General features: G+C 40.5%; 1 long non-coding RNA gene across 4 annotated transcripts in view; it reads right to left on the bottom strand.

The window, feature by feature from the left end:
* The window catches only part of LOC143687838 (uncharacterized), a 39,796-nt gene that overhangs the window by 14,477 nt on the left and 10,371 nt on the right, over positions 1-14,948 (bottom strand). For all 4 annotated transcript variants that reach the window (XR_013177698.1, XR_013177699.1, XR_013177701.1 and 1 more), the window contains one exon: positions 3,631-3,800. This is a non-coding gene — a long non-coding RNA (uncharacterized LOC143687838). The remainder of the gene's footprint in view (positions 1-3,630; positions 3,801-14,948) is intronic.

Below are 14,948 nucleotides of genomic sequence, written 5' to 3'. Positions count from 1 at the left end.
GTGGAGGTAGAGGAGGACAGAGGAGCCAGGAAGGAAGTCTGTGCATACATGACATTCCACATTGTGCTTAGGCAGCTCAAAACTGCTGAAGTGTCAGATGGGAGGTGGGTGTGGTGGGAGATGAGATGGGAGGGGAGGGCGTTGGCCAGACCTGGGGAGCTCTCTTTGGCCTTGACGAGGCCTTTGGACTTTTTCCTCTGGGTGGTAGGGACTATTGAAAGTTTTTTTGTTTAAAGCCCAGTTTTATTTTTTTCTTGGAAAAATATCAAATTATCTGTACCCTCACCAACTTTAATATTATCCTCATTATGGAGATGAACAATGGTTTAGTGTTATTTTAATTTTCGTCTCCCTGACTGCCAGTGAAATTAAACATTTTTCATGTATTTATTAGCTATTTGTGCTTATTCATACTCTCTGCCCAATTTTCTACTAGGGGTTTAGTGTTTTGGGTTTTTTTTTTTAATCAATTTATATGAACTCTTTATATATTAAGAATAACAACCCTTTGTAATATTTATTGCATATGTTTTCCTGGCCTTGCCATCTGCCTTTTAATTTTGTTCAGAATGGTTTGTGACGTCCAGAAGTTTTAAATTTGGTGTAGTCAGATGTATTGATTTTCTTTCCCTTAGTGATTTCTTCCATTAGAACATCCTTTCTCATCCAAAGATCAAATAAACATTGTTGAAATGTTTGATATAGTGAACTACTGTGGGTGGATGGTTAATAATAATGTTCACAGGTTAGATATAGTGGCAGGAATAAAAACAGCAGAGAAGAAATCAAACCTTACTTTATCCACCTGAACCCCAGCCCAAGCTTAAGGGTGGAAACAGTCAAGGATCATAGAGATGGGCAAGGGAGATGTAGAGAGGCAGAAAAAATCTGAATGGCTAATAGGATGTGGTATGGCTGAGGAGGTGGGAGTGGGGGGAGCACGGAGAAGAAGTTACATGTCCCACGGAAAGGTATGAAGGAGCACAGAATGTTTGGCAAGAATCTAAAAAAGTAGCCACTAGGAGAGACAGTTGGAGAGAAAGTCAAGGGAGGTCAAGGAGGGCCATGTCAAGATGTTAGGACTTTATTTTGAGAACAGTGGAGAGCCATTGAAGGTATAACCCAAGTAACTTTTGGAGCCTCATGGAGCCAATCTCCGCACAGAGTTTCATTCAAGGATGCAGAGTCCAGCAATCAGAAGAAACAAGAAAGGAACTCTGGTGACAAAATTCCACTGACAACGGCAGAGAAATGAGTAAGAAGTTTAGCAGTCTTACCTGCCTGCTGGCAGAAACATGTAGTCCATTTCCAATACCTAAAAGAGATTTGCTAGCTCAAACCCAGAAAGAAAAATGTCGAGAGGGAGGCTGCCTTCTGGGTTAGACTTCTGTTGGGACTGGCTGGAGGAACCCTGCCTCTGAGGGGCCTCAGGGCCAGCCCCAGGTTTCACCTTTTGTGTCTCCCAAGGAAACACAAAGGCTAACTGTCAACTTTTTTTTTTTTTTAATCTGTGACAAATACAACAGCCTTATTGTAGCGCTACAGGGACTAAGCTTCTTTTCGGCTGGTGACATACTTTACCAAGAAGCTCACAAAATCCTTGGGAACCTGATGCGAATGTGTATCCTCCACTCTTATGTCCAAAGCAATGTCTTCTATAATTGACTTGGGGGTCCAGTGAAAATGGGAGCTCCTTAGTCTATAAGTCAGTCATAGTCTCTGTTCTGGGGTATCCTTCAGTCTGGTGAAAGAGACACACCTAAACCTGATGTGGAGAGGACCTGGTGGAGAAGACCTAGGCTTTCCTGGGGGTGGTGGTGGAGGTGGGGGGTCAGTTTCCGGTAAGTTAAGAAGACCAAGCCTTAATCTCAGGAGTCCCTCATTGTGTGGGTGAGTTAGGACAATTAGTTCTTTTTGTGTGTGCAATTTTACTGAGATATATCCGCATACTATATAATCATCCAAAGTATATAATCAATGGTTCACAGTATCATACAGCTGTGGATTCATCACCAATTCTTGAACATTTTCATTGCTCTAAATACATACATACATGCATACATGCATGCATACATACATAGAAAACCCAGAGCATCCCATGCCCCTTATCCTCCACTATTACTTATTTTTTGTCTTTATTTTCTTACTCATCTGTCCATACACTTGATAAAGGGATTGTCAGTCACAAGGTTTTCACAATCACATGGTTACACTGTAAAAGCTATATAGTTATACAGTCATCTTCAAGAATCAAGGCTATCAGATTACAGTTCAACAGTTTCAGGTATTTGAAATGAAAGATGTACATTTTTCATTGTAACATAGAAATTGTAAATAACTGATTAAAGTGCTGCATTTTGATGAGTTTTTTTCTAGCCATTTTTAAAGAGAAAACTAGGAATTGAGTATTTTGTGTACAGTATGTTTCCATCCTCCTTCCCCTTCCTCTTTCCTCCCCTCCCTATTTAATTTTCATTTGTCATGAGGTTTGGATTTGCCAATGATCTTTTGGAGAACATGCCCCACATCATAGAGAATAAAGTTGATGATTGTACCAGTCTTAAATTATTCATAATTCAATAAAATTAATGCTTATTTAAAAAAACAAACAAAGAAACAAAAAAAACCCCTAGCTATTCTAATACATGAAAAACTAAAAAGGGATATCTATATAATGCATAAGAATAACCTCTTGACTCTATTTGAAATCTCTCAGCCATTGAAACTTTTTGTTTCATTTCTCTTCCCTATTTTGGTCAAGAAGCTTTTCTCAAACCTATGATACTGGGTCCAGGCTCAATCCCAGGAGTCATGTCCCTCATTGCTAGGGAGATTTACATCCCTGGGGGTCATGTCCCATGTAGGGGGAGAGCAGTGAATTCACCTGCTGAGTTGGCTTAGAGAGAGAGGCCACATCTGAGCAACAAAAGAGGTTCTCTGGGGGGGTCACTCTTGGGCATACTTATAAGTAGGCTTATCTTCTCTTTTGCAGGAGTAGGTTTCAAAGGGCAAGTCCCAAGATCGAGGGCTGAGCCTATTAAATATGTAGTCCCCAATGCTTGCAAGAATATCAGGAATTCCCCAGGTGGGTAAGTTCATTTCCACATTTTCCCCCATTCCTTCAAGTGGACTTTGAAAATGCTTTTTTATTCTCTGCCCAAATTACTCTGGGATGTATCAGGGCATCATATAATCAACAAGCTCTCACTTTATTCAAGGTTCATGTAATTATGGTGTTGGAATAAACTTAACAAGTTAGATGGTATGATACAGAAAATATAAACTTTACACCAAATAAAGTACTTCTTATCTTGCAAGGAGAATTCTAATCCTCAGATTGCACCCCCTTATGGTGGTGGGAGAGTACCTCCACCTTGAGCAGTGAGGCCATGGGAAGTGGAAGGAATTTCCCAAGCCATTTATAAAGGGACCTTAAGGACGCCCATAGGAGGTCTCCTGTGGCTTGGGGAAGATGCCATTTCCTCATGAGACCAGACATTTTCCCAGATATTCTGAGGCAAGTCCTGCAGCTTTCTTGAAGCTGAGTCAGTCCTTAGTTCCTTGATTAGTGGGTTCTTGATTACAATAGGACCCTGTGAGCCAGGCTCTGGGCATCCCAACGAGGCTTACCTCTCCAGGCATCAAGATAGGAAATTCCTAGAGGCTCTTCGCTGCTTCTCTGGTGGAGTCAGGTCTGTACTTCCTTAGAGAAGAGCCTCTTCATCTGGACCAGATGGTGGGAAGAGAATATCCTCTCTCACCCTTTCGTTTTCCTTTATTCCTTCAGGTTGGGAATAAGCCTAGGTGTTGGATGTAGACAGATTGGGATTTAGATCCTGACTCTACTACTCCCTAGCCATCTCCTTTCCCACTTGCCTGCCCCCCACCCCTTACTTCTACAAATGCGCTCCACATTGTCAAAGTGCTGAGGATTCAGGGCAGAGGAAAATCACACAATTTCTTCCCTCATGGGCTTGTAGACTAGTGGGGTAAGACAGACGTTAAGCAATGATCACTTAAACAAATATAAGTATTTTTTAGGTACTTGAGAGAGAGAATAGAATCTTAAGGAAAATTACCAGGGAAATTTATCCTTAGAGATGTCAAGGAAGACGACCCTTAGGAAGGAGTCTTTGATTTGCTATCTGGAGGATAAGAAGGAGTTCAGAAGGTGGAGGAGTGGGGACACAAGCAGAGGTCCTTCAGCAGGAAGACAGTGGCTGACTGCCAGCCTGTGTGACTGGGAAGTAGACAGGGAGCAAGACAAAGTTGAAAATGAGTCTGGAGAAGCATCTAAGGGCCAAACCATGCTAGACTTTGTAAGCCATGTGAAGGATTTTGGTCTTTATCTGAAAAGCAATGAGAATCCATTCAAGTAATTTTTCCAAAGGTTTTGAGTAGGATGGAGGTGGAGACACATCAGAATTGTATTTTGAAGAGGTCCTTTGGCTGCTATGTAGAGGACCATTTAAAGAGACCAGAGTTCATAGGGGAGACTCCTTGCTATCAGCAGTCTGGGCAAGAGCTGATAATTACTGGGCCAGGCAGGGAGAAGGAGATGGAAAGTTAGAGGAATAGATAAATTTGAGAGAGATTAAGGAAGTAAAATGAATGGAACTTGGAGGTGATTAGAAATGACACAGTGGCATAAAATAATGGATGTCAAGAAAGAATTCTAGGTTTCAGGTTTGCACCCCTCTGTAGTGGTGACAGTTCTGGGATAGGGATCACCAGCACAGGAAATAGCAATAAGGGATCAGAAGAGGTTGGGGGATAGGCTAAAGTTTGTTTTGAACTTGGTAAGTTTGAGGTGCATTTCATATATCTGATTTGTAGTTAGATATAATGATTTGCAGCTCAGAGAAGACTGGGCTGGAGACTTTTCCTGGGTCATTAATATTAGAGTCCTGGTGATGGGCCTGGCTCTAGGGAAAGAGTAGGGGGTGGAAATAGAAGGTGGCCTTCAGGAATTCCAACATCTGATATGATGTTGGGCCAGTCCAAGGCTCTTGTAGAAGTGCTTTGATGGTTAAATGAAATACCATATGCCCTGTGTCTGGCAGGTAGTGGGCACTCAACCAGTGCTAGATACATCTCCCTTCTCTCCTTTTAATTACTCTGTCCCATTAATTTTATTCTATCTCTCTTTTTTGGCTCTATGTATTACAACCAAAGTTCCAGAGTTAAGTCTTCCAACTTGGGATACTCCCTGGGATATCTGGTACATAATCAAGGCAAATACTGTTCTCCTCCAAGATCCATCCTTGGAGAGCCTTTCTTCTAAAAGTTATCTGAAACTGAACTAAGGCAACTTTGAGTCTTTGTTCAGCTAGATGATGACCAACATTCAGAGATCCAATTTTCCTAGCATAAACAGCATCAACCTTAGAATAACAGCCATGCCACCTTACAGTTCTAGAACAGTTTGTATTCTTTTGAGATAATTTTTACAACAATTATCTCAGTGGTTCATCACCACATTTTTCATTATGGAGTGCATTTGCATACTTTGTTTTCCTATAGTCCCTTTCCCTTGCTGAGACAATAGCATTTTAACAAACAAGCATATGGATGGCTTATAAATTCACTTCACTCTTAATCTCAAGTTTTCCGTTCTCTTGTTTTCCCATTTTATTTTTGAATGGTAAGTTTTATCTGCTTGGCCTTCTTCTTTCACATGTTTTAATTATTTCTGAAATCATGATTCTGTTTTTTCTCTCCCTTTTTGGCACTTGCCCTCTTCATCTCCTCTTACCAATATCAAGGATTCTGGCTTCTGAAGCTCACTTGTTCCAGCACATTCAGAGACTCACATTTTTGGCTTTTCTTCCCTCCACCCTTGTTTTAGGCAGGTAGTGTTTACTCTGCACTTCACTTTAGCTTGAACTGAGAACTCTTATGCAAGACAATCTCATGATCATGCCACCTCATCCAGATTCTTCCTTTGCCCCTGGCATCTTAAAGATTCTTTTCTGCTTCTCAGTCTCTAATTATACCATTTTTTTCCTATGTAATACTTCCCTGATTTTCCTTTGTGTAGTTTTGATCTTTATCTTCTGCTATCTTTATTCATCCTCTCATTAAACACATGGCAAGCATCTACTATTGACCAGGCTCTATCCTGGGCTCTGGGGATTCCAAGGCATGGTCTGGCCCTTGACCTTGAGGAGCTCACAGTCTGCATCAGTGGGTTTCAACCCTGATGGCACATTTCAGTCATCATCTGATGAGCTTTAAAAAAATAAAAATACCAAAGTCCTACCCCTGAAGATGCTGCTTTAATTGGTCTTAAGTGGGAGGCAGGCATTGGTATTTTTTTTTAAAGGGATGCTAACGTGCAGCTAGGGACATAACTACTTGCTGATCTGGATAAAACAGATGTGTAAACAGATTATTTTAATACAGTGTTAAGATGGTGGTAAACACAGGGAACTGGGGGAGAGCAGAAGAGAGTGTCCTTGTTCAGCCTGGGAAGGGAGAAAGCAAGACTGATTAGGTAAGAGTAGGTTGCTGTTGGTGCCTCATCCTATTCAAGAAAACCTTTTCACCAAGCCCTTCTTCCTGTCAATTTTCCGGTAGGATAGGAGAAATGTAAACCTTTCCTAATGTAGAGCTACCTTCTTTCCTCTTAAGGAATATAATAATGATTCGGAGCATGGGCTTGGGAGTCAAACTGAACTGCATTCACATCTCAGATCTGCCACTTACTAGCTATGTGGCTTTGGGCAAGCCACATAACCAATCTTGATCCTCACTGCTCTTATCAGTTGAATGTTTGTGTGAGAGAGCGCGAGAAAAGAAGAGAGAGAGAGAGAGAGAGGGAGAGAGAGAGGAGAGAGAAATGAGGGAGATAATGCCTGCAATGTATCTATACTTCTGCCTTGTGGAAGGCATTCAGAAAAATGGTAGCTCTGGCCACTTGGAAGGACCACACATGCACTGACCAGGCCCAGTGTTTCTTCCTCTGACAGCAAATACTCAATGACCTTCTGGGTTGCCCTGTCTCGGGGATGACACTTCTTTTGCCCACCTTCATGCAGATGTCAAACGCGAGTGTCTGAACCTCACCCCCTCGCCTTCCCAAGTTCTTTCTTTTCACTTCCTCAATTGTTTTGCATCTTTTGCACCTCCAGAGTTCCCACCAACATTCCTCCCTGACTCCTTGTCTATTCCAAAGCTGACGGCTGATCTGAATGTGGTAACTCTCTCACAACTTCCTGTCAGCCTAGCTAGGCTTTCTTTTATGACGTTTAAGTGGTTCCCTGCCACCCATCAAGGCACCTACAGCCTGTGTGCAGGGTGCACCCCTTGTCATGCCAGTATTGGCATGAGAGCCTTGTTGGTGCTTGTGATGGAAGTTTGGCCATATCACTGGACTCCAGCTTGTCATAACTGACTTTCTAAATGTATTATTATTTCATTGGTTAGCCCACTCCTTTTCTTGGAAAAGTTCAAAGTTGCTTGGTCTAGAGGCAGCTTAAAGAACTTGAAACGTAGATCCTAACAATCTTGGGGCACTTTCTCCATTTTATACTTTGTTGATTCTGGACTTACGTTAGCTGGGAAACCATATGTTTTTTTTCTCCACAGTCTGCATCCCACTGCAAGACTTTCCTTGCTCCTGAAAGACAGCACAGAAGCTGCACTGCTATTCATACTTTCTTCCACATTGGGTACCACCTTTATCTGTCGAGTCTTCTCTTTCAGCTTCACTGCAGACCTCTGATCTCCTTAGGTTCTTGAAGAATGTCTCTGTGCCTGGGTCCTATACTCCTGCACTACTCTTTCTCTCTCCTAATTACCAGGATTCTGTTTATTCAGATTTCTCTCTGGTTCTTTGATTTTCTAAAAAAGGATTTTCTCCTTCAACTCATCATCTTTACCATTTCTCTCCCTGCTCTTCACTATTTGCTTCTGCAAATGGAATGATCTATTTTGTATCTTAAAACTTTTGGTGACTTCTGGGAAGATGGTCGACTACAGTAGCTTGAGATTAGTCCTGCTCCATGGAAAAGTTACAGAAGGGACAGGAGGGTGACTGAGGCAGCAATTGGGGAAAGTGGCTGACCTCGGAGAGCCTTCTGTACCACATGTGGCAGCCCTGGTTGCAGAGCCTGAGGAATTGAGAGGCAGAAAGCTGGAGCCTGGCATGGAGCCATGGAGTCCGTGGGAGGGCACAGATGGGAACGTGAGACTAGGAACCCTCAGCCTCACTTCCCGGCTCTGAGAAAGTGCCAACCTGTGCAGCTAGGTCACAGCTACCACCAATCCACGAAGGCATAACGCCGACCTGCTGCCACAGCTCTACGCATGTGCACAAAGAGCCCCATGCCTTAGACCAGCACATACCAGGGTTATGCCCCTTTGACTGGTGCATCCACTGGGCACTCACGTTCACAAGTATCAGGGTAACATCCCCAACCTATGCCCACACCTGCCCTGAAATAAATCACAGTACTGAGTGCTCCACCCGTGCCCTGCTCCCTGCCATACAACCATCCCACAAACACAAGGCCTTAGACTATTGAAAGAAATCAACTCCCAAAGTAAATCAATCAAGATATGTACATGCGACAAAGACAGCAGAAGATCACTAAACATATCAGAATGCAGACAGATCTAGCCCTGCCTAATGACCAAATTAAAACACCAGATGAGACACAGATGTTGGAACAACTAATCAAAGATTTTCATACAATGCTACTTAATATAATAAGTGGGATAGCAAATGACATAAAGGAGATCAAGAAGACAGTAGAAGAGCACAAAGAGGAATTTGAAAGAATAAATAGAAAAATAGTGGAAATCATAGAGATTAAAGATTTTGTTGACTAAATAAAAAACGTACTAGAGGCACACAATACCAGATTTGAAGAGACAGAAGAAAGAATAAGAAGTGATATAGAGGACAGGATAATTGACTTCAAAGACTCAAAACAGTGAATGGAATGGCAAAAAAAAAAAAAAGATGGAAAATTGAATGGGAACTCAGGGAAATGACAGACAAAACAAAGCACACAAATATAAGAATCATTGGTGTCCCAGAAGGAGAAGAGAGGAGTAAAGGGCTAGAAAGAGTAGTTGAGGATATAATGGGGGAAACTTCCAAACTTTCATAAAGGACATAATAAATCAAAGAAGCCCAATGAACTCCAAACAGAATAAGTGCAAATAGGCCTTCCCCAAGGCACATACTAATCAATCTGTCAAATGTTGAAGAGAAGCAGAAAATCCTGAAAGCAGCAAGAGAAAACAATCGACTACATACAAGGGAGATCAAATAAGACTGAGTTCAGACTACTCAACTAGCAACCTGAAGGTGAGAAGGCAGTGATATGCTATATTCAGGATCCTGAAAGAGAAAGACTTCCAACCAAGAATTCTGCACCCAGCCAAACTGTCCTTCAAAACTGAGGGAGAGATTAAAGTTTTCACAGACAAAAAAGTCCTGAAAGATTTTGTCAACAAGAGACCGGCCCTATAAGAAATAATAAAAGGAGTGCTGGTGGCTGAAAAAAAGACAAGAGAGGTAGGTCTGGAGGATGGCATAGAATTGAAGAGTACCACTAAGGGTAATTTAAATAGTACAAAGAGAAAGAGGGAAAAGAATATATAGATCTGACAAATAAAATAAAAAAGATAAGATGGTGGTATCAAGAAACAATGTAATCAAGTAATGACTTTGAATGTTAATGGACTAAACTTACCAATTAAAAGATACAGATTGGCAGAATGGATTAAGAAACATTATCCAGCTATATGCTGCTTACAAGAGACTCATCTTAGACACAAGGATACAAATAGATTGAAAGTGAAAGGATGGAAAAAGATTTTCCACACAAGTTGTGACCAAAAGAAAGCAGGAGTACCTATACTAATATCGGACAAAATAGGCTTTAAATGTAAAGACATCATAAGAGACAAAGAAGGACACTATATGCTAGTTAAAGGGTCAATTCACCAAGGAGATATAACAATCAAAAATGTTTATGCTCCCAATCAAGGAGCTCCAAAGTACATGAGATAGACATTGGCAAAACTGACGGGAGCAACAGGTGTGTCAGCAATAATAGTAGGAGACTTCAATACACCACTCTCCTCTATAGATAGAACAACCAGACAGAAGATCAACAAGGAAATAGAGACGTTAAATAACTTGATAAATGAATTAGACCTAACAAACATATATAGGTTATTGCACCTCAAAGCACAAGGTTATACATTCTTCTCTAGTGCTCATGGAATAGCCTCCAGGATACAGCATACACTGGGGCACAAAATAGATTTTACACATTTAAAAATATTGAAATTATTCAAAACACTTTCTCTGATCACAATGGGATGAAGCTGGATCTCAATAACCACCAGAAAACAAGAACATTCGCAAATATATGGATATTAAATAACACACTTTTAAACAACCAGTGGGTCAAAGAAGAAATTGCTGGAAAAATCAGTAGCTATTTGGAGAGGAATGAAAATGAGAATACATCTTATCAAAACTTATGGGATGTGGCAAAGGTTATGCTGAGAGGGAAATTTATTGCCTATATTAAAAAACAAGAAAGAGCAACAATCGAGGACTTAACAGCAAACCTGGAGGAACTTGAGAAAGATCAGCAAACTAACCCCAAAGCATATAGGAGAAGAGAAATAACAAAGATTAAAGCAGAGATAAATGAATGGGAGAACAAAAGAGCAACAGAAAGAATCAATAAAACCAAAAGTTGGATCTTTGAGAAAATCAATAAAATTGATGGACCACTAGCAAGACTGACAAAGAAAAAAAAGAGAGTGGATGCAAATAAACAAAATCAGAAATGAGAAGGGATGCATTACCACAGACCCTGAAGAAATAAAAGAAATCATAAGAGGATACTATGAACAACTATACACCAACAAACTAGACAACTTAGGTGAAACGGACAAATTCCTAGAGACACACAAACAAGCTACCTGACTCAGGAAGAAATAGAAGATCTCAACAAACCAATCACAAGTAAAGAGATTCAATCAGTCATCAAAAATCTTCCTATAAAGAAAAGCCCAGGGCCAGATGATGTCACAGGGGAATTTTATCAAGCATTCCATAAAGAACTAACACCAATCCTGCTCAAATTTTTCCAAAACATTGAGGAAAAAGGAACTCTACCTAACTCATTTTATGAAGCTAATTTTAATACCAAAACCAGGTAAAGATGCTATAAGAAAGGAAAACTACAGGCCAATCTCCCTAATGAACATAGATGCAAAATTTCTCAATAAGATATTAGCAAATCAAATCCAACAGCACATTAAAAGAATTATACACCATAACCAGGTAGGGTTTATACCAGGAATGCAAGGATGGTTCAAGACAAGAAAATCAATTAATGTAATACAGTACATTAACAAATCAAAAGAGAAAAATCACATGATAATCTTGAGTGATACTGGAAAAGCATTTGACAAAATTCAGCATCCTTTTCTGATAAAAAGCTCTCCAAAAGATAGGAATCAAAGGTAACTACCTCAATATGAAAACTGATAGCCAGCATCATACTCAATGGAGAGAGACTTAAAGCCTTCCCCCTAGATCAGGTACAAGACAAGGATGTCCACCGTCACCACTATTTTTCAACATTGTGCTACAAGTTCTAGCTAGAGCAATCAGGCAGGACAAAGAAATAAAAGGCATCCAAATTGGAAAGGAAGAAGTAAAACTCTCGTTATTTGCAGATGATATGCAGATGATATTTGGAAGATCCTGAGAAATCTACAGCAGAATTACTTGAGCTAATAAATTCAGCAAGGTGGTGGGATATAAAATTAATGTGCAAAAATCAGTAACATTTCTATACACAAGCAATGACCTAGCTGAGGAATCAGTTAAGGAAAAAAATCCCATTTAAAATAGGAACTAAAAGAATCAAGTACTTAGGAATGAACTTAACTAGGGACATAAAGAACTTGTACACAGAAAACTGCATAACATTGCTAAAAGAAATCAAAGGAGATCTAAATAGGTGGACAGTCATTCCCTGCTCATGGATAGGAAGGCTAAATATGGTTAAGATGTCAATTCTCCCCAAATTGATCTACAGATTCAACACAGTACCAATCAAAATTCCAACAACCTACTTTGAAGATTTGGAAATGCTAACTACCAAATTCATCTGGAAGGAAAAGAGACCCTGAATAGCTAAAAGCATCCTAAAAAAAGAAGAACAAAGTGGGAGGATTGACACTCCCTGTCTTCAAAACCTATTATAAAGCCACAGTGATCAAAACAGCAAGGTACAGGCACAAAGACAGAAGCTTTGACCAATGGAATCAAATCAAATATACCACCAAATCTACAGTCAACTGATTTTTGACAAGCCCCCAAATCCTCCGAACTGGGACAAAATAGTCTTTTCAATAACTGGGCATGGAAGAACCGGATATCAATAGCTAAGAGAATGAAAGAGGACCCCATCTTATGCCCTACACAAAAATTAACTCAGAGTGGATCAAACACCTAAATATAAGAACTAGCACCATAAAGCTTCTAGAAGAAAATGTAGGGAAATATCTTCAAGACCTAGTAATAGGAGGTAGCTTCCTAAACTTTACACCCAAAGCACAAGCAACAGAAGAAAAAATAGATAAATGGGAACTCCTCAAAATCTAATGCTTCTGCACCTCAAAAGACTGTCAAAAATGTGGAGAGGCAGCCAACTTAATGGGAGAAAATATTTGGAAATCACGTATCAGACAAAGGTTTGATTTCCTTGTATATACAAAGAAATCATACAACTCAATAACAAAAGAACAAAGAACCCAAGTATAAAATGGGCTAAGATATGAATAGGCATTTTTCTGAAGAGCAAATACAGGTGGCCCAAAAGCACATGAAGAGATGCTCATTTTCAGTGGCTACAAGGGAAATGTAGATCAGGACTACAATGAGACACCACCTCACACCTATAAGAATGGCTGCTATTAAACAAACGGGAAATTATAAATTTTGGAGAGGATGTGGAGAAACTGGGACACTTAGGCACTGCTTGTGGGAATGCATAATGGTGCAGCCACTATGGAAGACTGTTTGGCGATTCCTTAGGAAACTAAATAGCAAGTTGCTCTATGACCGAGAAATAACACTACTTGGTATATACCCAGAAAGTCTGAAAGCAACTACACAGACAGACATTTGCACACCGATGTTCGTAGCAGCATTATTCACAATCACGAAAAGATGGAAACAAACCAAATGCCCATCAACAGCCGAGTGGATCAACAAAATTTGGTATATACATATGATGGAATATTATGCAGCAGTAAGACAAAATGACGTCCTGAAGCACATGACAAGATGGATGAGCCTTGAGGACATAATGCTGAGCGAAATTAGCCACACACAAAAGGATAGATACTGCCTGATTCCACTTATATGACCAGCATAAAGGATTCAACTCAGGATCACACAAACCTCCTAGTCTCTTCTGTACTGTAACAGTCCAAAAGTATTTATTGTTGCCTTTACATGTCTGAAGAATACTGGTCAGTTATTTTGTCCAAAGACCATCAATTTCAGTTTGATAATTATGTCCCATTTTTAGTGTCACATGACAGGAACTCTATGATGCCTATATATCTTGCTGCTGTTATAAACATTGATCACTTGCTTAAGGTGGTCTCTGCAAGATTTTCCCACTGTAAATGTGTTGCTTCTCCCTTTGGAATGAAGAAATATCGTGTGGGAGATACTTTGGAACTTTGTAAGTACCATGTTTGTTCCTCCGTAGATCTGGCCTTTCATCACTATTGCTATGATGTTCTCATGATGATTTTTGATTTAACTCATTATTTCTGTATTTATTAAATGCAATTACTTTGCAAAGAAAAAAAACTTTTGGCTTTATTCTTTCCTCTGAAAGACTTTCTTATATTGTGCTTTCAGATGACCCAGCCCCATTTGGTTTATGAAAGATGAACAAGACATCCTCAGCTGGCTGTTGTTGGACTGAATTTCCTCCAGACCTGACAGGACTTTGTGTGACTTTGTATATCCGTCACAAGCCCATCTTCTTGGGAGATGCACCCCACACTCACTTTGCTGGAGCCAATGGACTCTTTAAAACATGCCCGGCATATCTCTATGGATAGCGATTACTGCCCCTGTTTTATAAATTAGGAAAATGAGATTTATGAAGGAGGAAACTGAAGTCTGGGGAGGGGGATCAACTCTCCACGCTCATAGGGCTAGTAAGGGAAGAACTGGGAAGAGAGAGCATACCTTGGAATTGCAATCCACTGCTGGCCCAGGGCGCCACACTGGAAGTGACAACTGGGCAGTCAGTGCAGGGGTGAGCTCTGCATCCTGCTCTCAGGAAGTTCTTTTATAATCCCTATTGGTGTGTGCCTACTGGTCTGCTAGGGTAATGTTTCGGAATGGCAGGTGAACCACCGTATTTCCATTTATTTCTTGGATGACAGCCACAAGAACTCTGAGAACAAGATTCAGAAACATCTTTCCTTATATATAGGATGTCTTTCCAATGATTTTCTGGTTTAGATGTACCTTTAAACTTTGTATTCCATTTGTCTGAGAAGTTCTAGCTATCAGAACAGACTCCATCACCCCACTCAACTTCCACCTTTGTGCTTCCTGCAGAGGTGGGATCGGGTGATGTGTGTGTTGTGTGTGCATGCACACGTGTGCTCAAGGGTCGAGGTTCAGTCTTGCTTAAGCTAAGACTAAACTGGGAAGATCTCTACTGTTGGACAAGAGGCAACATTTCTTCTCTCCTCACCTTTCCATAGAAATTTCACTCAAAATTTTCTTCCTATGATGGAGGGATGGAAGAGTGTTCGAGTAGGTGTGGTATTTTCTCCTCCCCAGGAAGAGAGTGCCTGGATGGTTGGGGAGAGCCTGACGGTCACTGAATCACCTTTTAATAGTGGGCAGGGCTGCTGCGCCTGAA

The sequence above is a fragment of the Tamandua tetradactyla genome, chromosome 6 (assembly GCF_023851605.1).
Source record: "Tamandua tetradactyla isolate mTamTet1 chromosome 6, mTamTet1.pri, whole genome shotgun sequence".
NCBI lineage: Eukaryota > Metazoa > Chordata > Mammalia > Pilosa > Myrmecophagidae > Tamandua > Tamandua tetradactyla.
Note: the sequence above shows the minus strand (reverse complement) of the source record. Positions and strands in the feature narration are given on the sequence as shown.